At 38.2% G+C, this 11,475-nt stretch overlaps 1 long non-coding RNA gene across 2 annotated transcripts in view; it reads left to right on the top strand.

The window, feature by feature from the left end:
• Window positions 1–11,119, top strand: part of LOC110345628 (uncharacterized) — a 31,005-nt gene extending 19,886 nt beyond the window's left edge. For both annotated transcript variants that reach the window (XR_015449947.1, XR_002389079.2), the window contains one exon: window positions 917–11,119. This is a non-coding gene — a long non-coding RNA (uncharacterized LOC110345628). The remainder of the gene's footprint in view (window positions 1–916) is intronic.
• The last annotated feature ends 356 nt before the right edge of the window (window positions 11,120–11,475 follow it).

An 11,475-nucleotide genomic window follows, 5' to 3' on the forward strand; every position in this document is an offset into this window, starting at 1 on the left:
CACCTAAAACTGAGCTCCTTGCCCTTTACAAAACTTCAGCTCCTTTAGGGCTTTATGAGTAATTAAAAGCACCCATATTTGTATCTTCTGAAGTACTTCTTAAATATTTTTTAAAAAATTTCAGGACAGTACAGTGGACAGTACAGTACAGTGGAGACAGATTGCTTGGGCACATACCCCAGCTCATATATACATGCCTCTAGGTTACATACTTACACTTACATACATACAAACACACATACCCCTCTCACATACCCCTAGGTTTCTTAATCTTCCATGATTCAGCCATAAAATGGTCACATAATAATACTTCCTGAACCCACTTTCTATTTGTCCTGACAATACTCGTCAGCAGCACATGCAGCTCAGCTCTTATCCATAGATAACTTGCAGATTACAGCCCTAAACTTACCCCCAAAGTTTCCCAAGAAATATCTTGCTTTTATTATTATTTTCACATACTCAAGTATATCAATAGTCTTTGCAAACAAAAGACATCGTTCTATTTTAGCATTCTGATTTTAGTAACCGTATTTCTATTTACAAAAGATAATCAATCTCTCAAATTAGATGAACATTGTCAGCGAGCTGCACTTTGTCTTTCTAAATGGGAAGTAGGTTATTAAGACGTTGCACAGAATGAATTAATGTAAAACACTAGAACAATCACAGGCACAAGGTTTGGGCTCTGTAAGGTTAGCTGTTACCTTTTAAATCAACCTTCTTAAAATGATATATTTTAAAAATAAACATTTAGGTTAAACTAAACAATTTTGTTCTCTTTGCAGTTTATTAACAGAGCACATATAACAGCAATAGGCTCCAAATTTATCATGCTGAGAAAACTTTTTTTCTTGAGTTTTGATTTCCCTCATCTATAATATTAAGATGATTGATGGTGACGATTGCCTTACAGGACTGTTTACTAGCAAACTGGAAAGTGGAGATCTTTGCATGTAGACTCTGAGCCCTCCATCTGACCTAAGGCAGGAAGAAGGTCTGGGCCACTATCTGGATGATCAGGTAGGTGAAGTCTAGTCTAGGATCTTCAAAAGGCAGGCACAGGACTGGCTGAGAAATCAAAATAAAAATAGGTCAGAAAGGAAACAAAAAGAAGGAGGAGGTCCACAATCATGCACTGTGAGGAGGAGACCCATTGCAGCAGTCATCAGACTGGTAAGTGCTACTTGGCTCTAGATCTTGCTTTCCTGAACCATGGGGCCATGGAGGCAACTACCAAACAACCTGAATAAGGATGAGGCCAACACCAGAGAGAAAAGGTAAGCCCAGAAAAATTGGCTGTTTCAGGGAGAAATAATGGATGGTCCAGCAGTGCTAGGCCTAAGGAGGGCCCATGGCTGGTATAAACTAAAAAACAGTTTCACCCCAAGAGTGACTTCTTAATGTTAGAACAGAGTAGGATAAGAAACACAGAGCCTGTGGCTTTCAGAGGTGTCTGGATCTGAAATCCACTGGATTAAATCCAGAGGACTGCTTGAGGTACCACCCTACTGCCAACATCCAGGTGAGACTGGTGGTCTAATTGAATCTCTTGTACCAGTGTGAGCTGCAATGCAGCTCAGCTTGGCAGCAGCTACAATCTAGGGTTTACAGATGGAAGGAGTTCTTGAACTGGGGAGGTCACCTCACAAACCCACAGGCTACAAAGTGGAGCAGAGAAGAGTGACTTGCTGGATTCCAAAGACTTCTGGTCCTGGAAGGAAATCAGTCATTTGAAAGTACACAGGAAATGTTTTGAATCATTTTTTTTCTCTATTGTTTTTCTTTTTTTTTTTTCTTTTTGGTGTTTGGAGTTTCATCTCCTATTTTCTTTTTCCTTAATTTGTTTGGGTACTCTTTTTTCTCTTTCTTTTCTTTTCTCACTCTGTCTTTCAATTTGTTCCCCCTTTTTTCTATGTTTCCTTTAGTTTTTGCTCTGTTTTCTTATTTCTCCTTTTCCTTGTTTTTTTTTTCTTTTATCTAACCTTTAAATTCTTTTTACTCCTTAATAGGCTCCTTTATTTCATTTTTATCACCTCCTTCTCATCTTCTATCACTTAATTTTTCAAATTCTGCTTTTTCCATGCTCCCATTCCTCACAAACTCTATCCTTACTAGTATAAATATTAAGCTTTATTAATTTATAGATAGTTATTTAACTTTATTTTACTACTGTTGAACACTGTTCTATTGTTAGTAGAGGTAAAGTTCCTCCATTGAGTAGATATTTACAGTAGGTCAAGATCCGATTTGCCTTAGTGTTCATATTATAATCATAGACCTCTATTCTATGGGTAAGTATGGTACATTATTTATCTTTAGAGGGTAAGTATGGTACATTATTTATCTTTAGAGTTCATTAATATCCAGTTTATATTTGAGAATTGTTGTTGCTGATTTTATTACTACAGCCAAGGTGACAGTTTTTTGCTGTTAATTGGTTTTCCCAGTATGCCAATATCTGGGTTTCCTGGGTGTCATAAACAATACTGTAGCCCATTCCTGAAGAACTGGGCACCAGGCCGAATAAGCTGCAACCTCTCTTTCTAAATAAATGGAGGTGGCTGGATCCTGGGATAGAGGCAAAGACCAATATTTAGCCATGGTCACAGCACATCTTTGAAAATTAGAAACTCACTAAAGAGGTATCTATACTAGCAAAAAGGTTACCCTTTATATGAAATCAGCAAACCCCAGCACAAAAAACAAACAAAAAACAAAAAATAGAAACATGAGATGACAAGGCAATAAAATGTCTTCCCAAACTCCCAAATTCCCCAAAGCCAATTCAGGGGCCAACAAGGAAGAGGAAATCAAAGCCACACAGCCAAATTATCTGAAAGGATAATAGTAGAGGTAACAAAACAGATCAATAAGGTGCTTGGCAAATTCAAAGAAGATATAATTAAACAGGTAATGATCCTAATGAAACAATCAGCAAGTCCACAGAAGACACTAATAAAAAGGTACCAGAGCTAAACAATGAGATGGAAAATTTGAAAGCTCAGCATAAAAAAGAACTGGAGTTCATATAAAAGCTCCAAGCAGATATCCAGGAGAACCTCCCCAATGTGAGGATGGAGTGTCAGATCTAGAAGGCAGGGCTGTGGTTGGTGATTAATCAGTGAGTGATAACTTAAAAATAAAAAGAAAACATTAAAAATGGATCCACCAGCTGTTATATGCCATAAAGAAGGCTAATCTACAATTAATTGGACATAATGAAAAGTCAGAAGACAGCACAAGGGATATAAAAAAACCTGTTTACAGAATAAATAGCAGAAAACTTTCCAAACATAGAAAAAGAATTTAACATACAGAAAAGAGAGGCATATAGAACTCCAACTAGCTATGATCCGAAAGGAATCGGTGCACATCACATTATAATCAAAATATCAGAAATTCAGCACTAGAGAGGAATTTTAACAGCTGTTACAGAAAAGCAACAGATCACTTATAAAGGAAAACTCATTAGAATTGCAGCAAACTTTTCAGCACAAACCAAAAGGCACAGATTGCTGGGGATGAAGTGTTTCAAGCCTGGAAAGAAAACAACTTCCAACCCAGTCTGATGTAGCCTGCAAAATTATTTTTCAAAATTGATGGAGAAATAAGATATTTCCACTTGACAAAGAGCACCTAAAGAGATTCAGGACCACCAAACCAGCACTCCAAAAAATTCTCACGGAGCTACTAGAGAGAGATAATGAAGCTACCAACGCCAAAATGTCCAGTTGAATGAATGCACCAGGTAGGGCGAGCAAGTAAGTGGAAGGTAAAGAAAAGGAATCATCAGCAGGAAAGTAATACAATGACAAGAATAAGTCAGTACTTCTCAGTTAGAACTGTCAGTGTGAATAGTCTCAATTCCCCAATCAAAAGACAGGCAGAACATCAAGAAACAAAATTGAGTGGTATGCTACATACAAGGAACACATTTAACCCAAAAAGAAACTCACAGACTAAAAATCAAAGAATGAAAAATAGTATTCCATGCAACCAGAACATAAAAACAGGCAGGAGTAGTTATCTGTTTTCAGACAAAGTGGACTTTAAGCCAAAACTAGTCAGGAGATTCAAAAATGGATGCAAAAATCCTCCACAAGGTACTAACACAATTCACCAAATTATCAAAAAGATCATGTATCATGACCAAATAGGCTTCATCTCAGGGAAGCAAGGATGCTTCGATATACACAAATCAATAAATGGAATCCATCGCACAAACAGAAATAAGTTCAAACCTCACATGATTTTTCCAATTTCTTTTGTTCCCAAACCAAGGTCCCTACAGTATATAATGTTTCTTAATCTTCACAGTAATGCTAGCTGAGTGCTATGAAGAGCCACATTCTTTTGTGAAGGAAGAAAGGAGACAAAGGAGAGGGCACAGGGGAGGGTCTGGTCACAGAGCACACGTCGGTATCCATAGATTGGCACTGTACTCTGTCTCATTCAGGTCCTCTTTCAGCCTCTCTGTTAGTGAAATATGGCCGGGAACCAGCTTAATGGTCTTACCCAAACTGAATAACACTAGGAATAAGTAGACATAGCAATTATTCAAGTTGGTCTAACAATTATTAGCACAGAATTAGTTCACAAAACTCCCCAAACATGGATTGGCCTAGCTACTTAACATGCACTGTTTGGGATTCAGAAGTCAAGGCTGCTCTGCCCTGGTCAGAAGAACTTCTGGCAGAGCTTCCAGTCCAGGGCACTTCAATTCACACTGCCACCTGAATCACCCAGGTTCTTGTTAAAATACAGATCCCCTCCTCCAGAAGATTTGGGGAGCGGGGCTGAGGCTCTGCACTTCTGAGGCAACTGTGGCTCTTCTGAGGGTCCAGCTGGGGGAACAGGTCTCATCCTCCAGGTGAGTCCCTCAGAGAGAAAGTGTTGGGGGGGGTGCTGGTCTCAACAGGAGAGAGTTTATCAGAGGTAATAGGTCATTTACTGCTAATCTATCTGAAGCTCTCCACAGTGGAAAGGGTGTGGCTCCTTTGCCCAGGTCCTATCTCTGAGACAGGGCAGACTTGTCTCCATCTCTCAACAATTTATATGTTGGGAAAAAGATGTTAGACTTTCCTGCAGACTTAGTTTCTAAGTGCCCTGCCCACAGCAGTTGTCTAGCATATGTGTTCTACAGATGTTAAGAGTTTCCCCCTGAGGGACCATGTCACTCTCTCTACAATCAGAGGAATCTGGTCAAAGCCAGGGTCAGATCAGTTCCTGGGCTGGAGCCAGAACACCCAGATCAGGTGTGATTAAACAGTCCCTGTAGATTTGTCTTACTCAAATGTGGCATAACTCTAGGCTTTAGTTTCCCTTATCAGAGTTTGGAGGTTTTGTATCTTTGTTTCTGTTTGTTTTAATCAGAGTTAATAGGCAATACTCAAAACAAAATCGAGGATGTCAGTACTGCATGCTTGTCTGGGTGTGGAAGAGATGGTATCCACCTTGAGACATCCTGGTAAGAAGAGGAGATTAAGTAGGGCATGCAGTTAACCAAGGAAAAAATACTTCCCACAAAGACTGCTTCAAGAATTTCTGAAAAAACATGTCACTTGAATTCCTTCATTTTTATGGCATATAGAAGTAAATTTTCCTTTTTACCTTGAACATTAGCATATGACAATTCTAAGCAAAAGGAGATATCCATCTCTATATTTCAAATGTCATATGCTCACCACCTTCAAACCTTGGCTTTTCCTTTTGCTTTCCCAGGAGTGACTATCCTCTTCTACCAGACTAGAAAATTTAGTTGATCCCTTTGGTTATGATCTTTTGCCAATCACTGTTAAGGTAAGCCAACACCTCAAAAGGACAATCTCTTCCTTTTTTTTTTACTGAAAAACTTAGAATCAAGTTTAGTATGTAGGACACACACACACACACACACACACACACACACATGCACACACACTTCTTAGTCTTATAAATCCAAAGCCCTGATTCGATTGTCAGGAAAAGAGAAAAAATAAGAAGGTTAAAAAGAGGGAAAAAGAGAAACATTTGTGCATATAAAGTTTCACATTATGCATAGCCCCTGCTGGATGTCTCAGAGATTTCAAAGTTTTAGAGTAATCTTTACTAGCTAGTCTAGTCATGCTAACTAACGTGAATTGTTTCATTGGGAAGGTATTTATAATTAAAACAGAAGAAACAGAGTTGTAGTAAAGCAATTTAGTGAATATGATTTAATAATAGAGGAGCAAATCAGATGAGGATAAATCTCTTATTTTCCCCATATTAACTACAAATGTCTTCCTCATTCTTTATCCATCAGTGTGTCTCTGTCTCTGAAGACAACAAAATCTCCATAGCCTTTCAAGTACTGACAAAGCAAATTCCATCATATCAAGGGCTCTCACATGCCCACAGAGAGGCAATAGTAGAAATAAAGAAGGGAGCTCTTAGCGGCAACTGAAGCGGTGTCACCTGCAGTGCTGAAGAGCAGCATCCTCATCTCTGCTGGCTTCTCCAGTCAGTGAAGCTTTCTAAGTGCACAGCTTCCTTGTCCCAGGCCTGCTTGAACTCTCCACTGCAAAGTCCTTCATTTACTACTTTTCCACGGGCTAGCGTTTTGGGAGACTTCTTTTTCATGCAGAATGTATCACTTTAGGTAGCTGGAAAAATGTTCTTTTTATTACTGCCTTCCTCGCTCAGTAATCTATTTAATAATTATAGTAATATCTTGAATTTTAACAGTGCCTTTAGCACTTCTCTCTAATTCATCTTTGATAGTTTTCCTTTGGAGGACTACATATAAAATAGAGAGATACTGAGGGCAGAAATTTTGAATTATAAATATTGCTTTATAGGACCACTTAGTCAAATACAGCAATACCCAGAACAAATTACTGCAGATTGTTTGGTGATTTATGGCGTAGGTAACAAATTGTTTATAAAATTCTGGGTCAGTAAAAGCCCCAGGCCTTTGAAAGGAGATCATCTGCCACAAACAGAGACCATCAAGAGCACACAGGGCACACAATCTTCATGGGGGATGCAGCCCAGGGAGAAAGAGCGTTAACTTCAGAGGTGGAAAGGCTGACAGTGAAATTGAAAGTCTGGCTCTACCTTTAGTAGCTATGTGAACCTGGACAATTCTCTTAGCTCTTTATAATTTAGTTTCCCTTGCAGACTACATTAGGAATGATAAACAGGGAGAAGGCACTCATTCAAAAGTAGTATTTTTACTATTCTTTGAGTTTCTAAGGTATCAGCCCTTCAGCTTCTATGGTATATTACTGTGAACAAAATGGCCATATCCATTAGTAAATCATATACTTACTAGGCATATTGACCATTTAAGGTGTGAGAAATTATTTCCATAAAGACAGGCTACATACTATGATAGAATACTTATTAATCCCCATTTTATAATTAAAAATACTAAGTAAATCAAACTTTTAGTGTTCTGTCTAAAACCTTCAGAGGTTTCCCATTGTTACTGGAATGAAATCCTCTTATCCAAGCTCACCGAGTCCCCCAAAAGCTGCCCATGCCTGTCTCTGTGACCTTTTTGCCTGTCTCTACATCCCCATCTTCTACCAGCCTCGCCTCCTACCAAACTCAGGGAGACTGTTCTTTCTAGCTGTACAGTCTTTGCATTGAGGGCCTCCACTACCTATCCCAAATTCTATTTTTGCCTGGCTATCTCATTGTCATTCAGATCTTGGAATAAATGCCTTTTCCATACATGACTTTTTGACTAGCTAATCACTACTAGTCACTGGATCATTTTTTGTGGTAGTACTCGATGTCAATTTTCTGTGTAGTTCTTATCACTCTCTGATTTTTGTCTTGTTTAGTTATACTTTTGTTATCTAAGTACACATGCACACACACATACACACATACGCATACACTCATGTGTGCGACTGTCAGCCTCAGGGGCCTTGAGAACTTTGACACTTTTGTTTGCCACTATATTAACACCTTTTAGAACATGGCCAAATCCTTCTTTGGAGCTCATAAATATTGTTGACTAATTGGATAAATAGATGAAGTAGTGATTTTATTATTTGGATGTTCCAGAGGCTTTCCTGTGTCTAGGTAAAATTTAAATTTAAATTACATCCTCCATTTTAGTTATCTATCAACATGATGGAAAAGCAATGCAACTCATACATCAGCAGTCCTTTAGTTGTTCAAACATGGTAACCACTTTGGGCCTCAGATTTTTAAACAGAAAGCTTAAGACCATTACCTCGCATACACAGATCTACTTCCTTTTCCTCTTTTGCAACTGAGTTTGTTTTACAAACTGATTACTGTTGCATTGGTTCCTGCCTTGGTTTAGAACAAGTCTTTCCCAATACCTAGCCTATCATAGACAGCTGTTGTCAGAAGGTGTAGTGTCTGGTGGTTCCAGGTTCTTGCTGTTCCATCCAAAGAATTGGCTGGAACAAGTGATGAATGTGAAAAAGTAAACATTATTTAAAGTAAAAGAAGAAAAATTAAAAAGGGAAGAAAAGAAGTGCAAAAAGAGGCAAGAATAGTAAAGATATATACTGTGCTTGGGATGGGCCACTGTGAGAACAGGAAAACAGTAGTGGCCCTGAAGTCAGTCTTTTACATCTTTTCAGATCCAGTCTGTTGGAAGTTGCTCTGCTCGTGTGTATTCTGTGCATGACATGATATTTTTTTATGATTGACAGGTTATGTGTAGTTGCCCAGTCTCCTTTCCAGTTCTCCATGCTTGGCAGGTTACATCCTGTTGTCCAGCCAGATTGCCAAGCCCTCATCTCCCACCTCAGTATTACTGGGGCTCCTGGGCACCACTCTGCACCTTTGGTGCCCATCTCAGGAGGTCACCCAGCACTGGCAGTGATCATGACACCACGCCTGCCTCTCTGTGCTGTTCCTCAAATTCCCAGTCCTGGTGAGCAATGTTTACAGCCAGCTGAGTCTCGGAAGGTTTTCTCCTGTCATAAGAATAGGTGTTCTACTGGGTCCTAGTGGAAAGTAAGTGAGAGAAAGTATGCAAGGTTCCTGTGAGCCCTAAAAACTGGGCCCACTTTATGTTTCTAAGAAGAGATGAACATCAAGAAAGAAAAATAAAAGAAACTTCTTAAGGTTCCAACAAACCAAACAGTTCTCTGGGAGGCACAGATTTATTCTGCTTAGGGCTTTTTAATAAATAATTAACCTTATAGCTGCTATTTGCTTATAACTAAGAGGAATCCTGCCAAGTAGCAATAAATTATTGCTGTAATATAGGGAACAAAACAGAATATAGCTTGCATTTTTAAAGGTATATAGTTTAGATATTTTTCTCCAAAATAATCCAGTTGAGCTGTGCAGAGGCTGTCTTAAATCCTGTCCACATGCAATGAACACTTTGGAACACTGCTAAATTCAGTTAAGATACATAAGCCCTAGAAGCAAAGCCACAGTGGTGAAGAGGGAAAGATCCTGAGGGACAGTAGCTTGTGTGGGTGAAGAGCCTGACTTCAGTAGAGGATCACAGCCACCCAAGTTAGAGGGCTTTGGTTAATCCTGAATATTATTAGTTCAGAATCAATTAAAGTTTTCACAGGATATAGGACAGATTTCAGTGTACAAAAGTGAGAGCCTCCAAAGGAAACAGAGATAGAAGATAATTTAGAAGCAAATCCCTTTTAATTCACATGCATTCCCAAGACAGAGTTAAATGTGAGCAAACACTGAAGTTAGATAACTGATGGAAACTGAAGATAGATAGACATACAAGTACTATGGCTGAAAAATTCAACATTTTTCATTAATTCAGTTCCAGTAATGCTTATTCAGTACCCACTAAATGTGACACCACACCTACTTCTCTATCACATATCTTGTGGATCTCAAGACATCACTTCATTTAAAATTCCACAAATTTTTCTCAGCTTTCAATTTGGGCTTAACAGTCTTCATTTATTGATTATAGATTGTGAAACTTTTTCTGAAAAAGCTGTCATTACTACAATGTCATTCTTTATATTAGTTGCTTAATATTCTATCATGTCTCCCCCTATACACTGTAATTTAAGGAGATAGCAATGGTATCTGGTCTTCCATAAACACCCCAAACAACTAAAAATATGGGTAAATTTGCTGAAATGAATCTTCTGCCAAAAGCTATGCTTAGAATATATGTTTGAAAGATAGTTATTTTATGTACCAGAATTTTGTATAGTATTAATAACCCATTGATTGTAGCAAAGACTACTTTTCCTGATTCATTTCTGTTCCATTTGGTGTCCCCGATAGCCTTTTAATTAGATGGCTTGTTTGTTAAATCCCAGTTTGTTATGCTTGTTCTCTTTCATAGATTCAAAAATAATCATGGCAGGTATTGTATAAATTGTATAGGATGACAGGCTGATATGATCAATTGCTAATTAATTTCTTATTCTTTCTGGTTCTGTGATATGGGCACACTCTCTCAAATGAAAAACAATAAACAATTACTACACATTTAGTGTAGAGCCCTTCATAACTGATAGCATAGATGGGATGAATTTTTAAGCAAGTGTTTTCATCCAGCTGTTAACAAAAACTGTTGTCTAGAAACCCTTGTTGATTTTATATTTTATTCTAAGAAGTCAATGACCATGCCTATAAATAATATATGAATATATGGGAAAAAAAATCCTCTGGGCACTTGCTTGGATCTTCTCAAGTATTTCATACTAACACTGACCTTTAATGAAAGAAAGAATTATATGAACCACCCAAGATGTAAACAGGTTGATAGGGAAAAGTTTTAGATAACTTAGTGGATTGAATATTAAGGTAGTTGTAGAAGCACAATAAGTAATGTATTCCTTAAAATTTGCTTTTCCTGTAACTCTTATTGTTTAAGGTGATGGTTATCTGATTCTTTAACCAGTAACTTCATTATAGATAACATTTTAACCCAATAAAGTTTCAATACCTGGGTAAATTTACAATGTATATGTGCTTATCTTATGTTTGTGACTTGTAAATAGGAAGTGGAATTGTATTTACACAACAAAGACCACTAGGGATGAGATAATGGCTAAAAAGGATATAAAAAGGAAATGTTGAACAAAGGGAGCGTGGACACTGACCAGACCAGTTTCTGGTGGTCCTGCCTGCTTACAAGTAAACTTTTATTATTTTACCCGAATTCTGTGTCTCTGTGTATTTCTTTCTGCAATTTTCTGGAACAAGGTCAAACCAAATAGGGGGTGCTTTGGTGTGATTTTGGGGGTCAGTTGGGAGGCCCCATTCTACCCTAAATAAAATACTGAGATGTTAAAATCAAGGGAAAAAATGCAGCAATGGAGAAGGGTTCCTTTCTCCCCACAACCCTGCCAGCATTTGTTATTTGTTGCTTTCTTGATAGCAGCCATTCTTTCTGGGGTGAGGTGGAGTCTCAGTGTTGTTTTCATCTGTATCTCTCAAACAATGAGTGAAAGGAACCCTTCTCCATTGCTGGTGGGAATGAAGACTGGTGCAACCACTGTGGAAATCAGTATGGAG

Source organism: Heterocephalus glaber, unplaced genomic scaffold (genome assembly GCF_053883595.1).
Source record: "Heterocephalus glaber isolate CG9 unplaced genomic scaffold, H.glaber_assembly_v1.0 deba00000818, whole genome shotgun sequence".
Taxonomy (NCBI): domain Eukaryota; kingdom Metazoa; phylum Chordata; class Mammalia; order Rodentia; family Bathyergidae; genus Heterocephalus; species Heterocephalus glaber.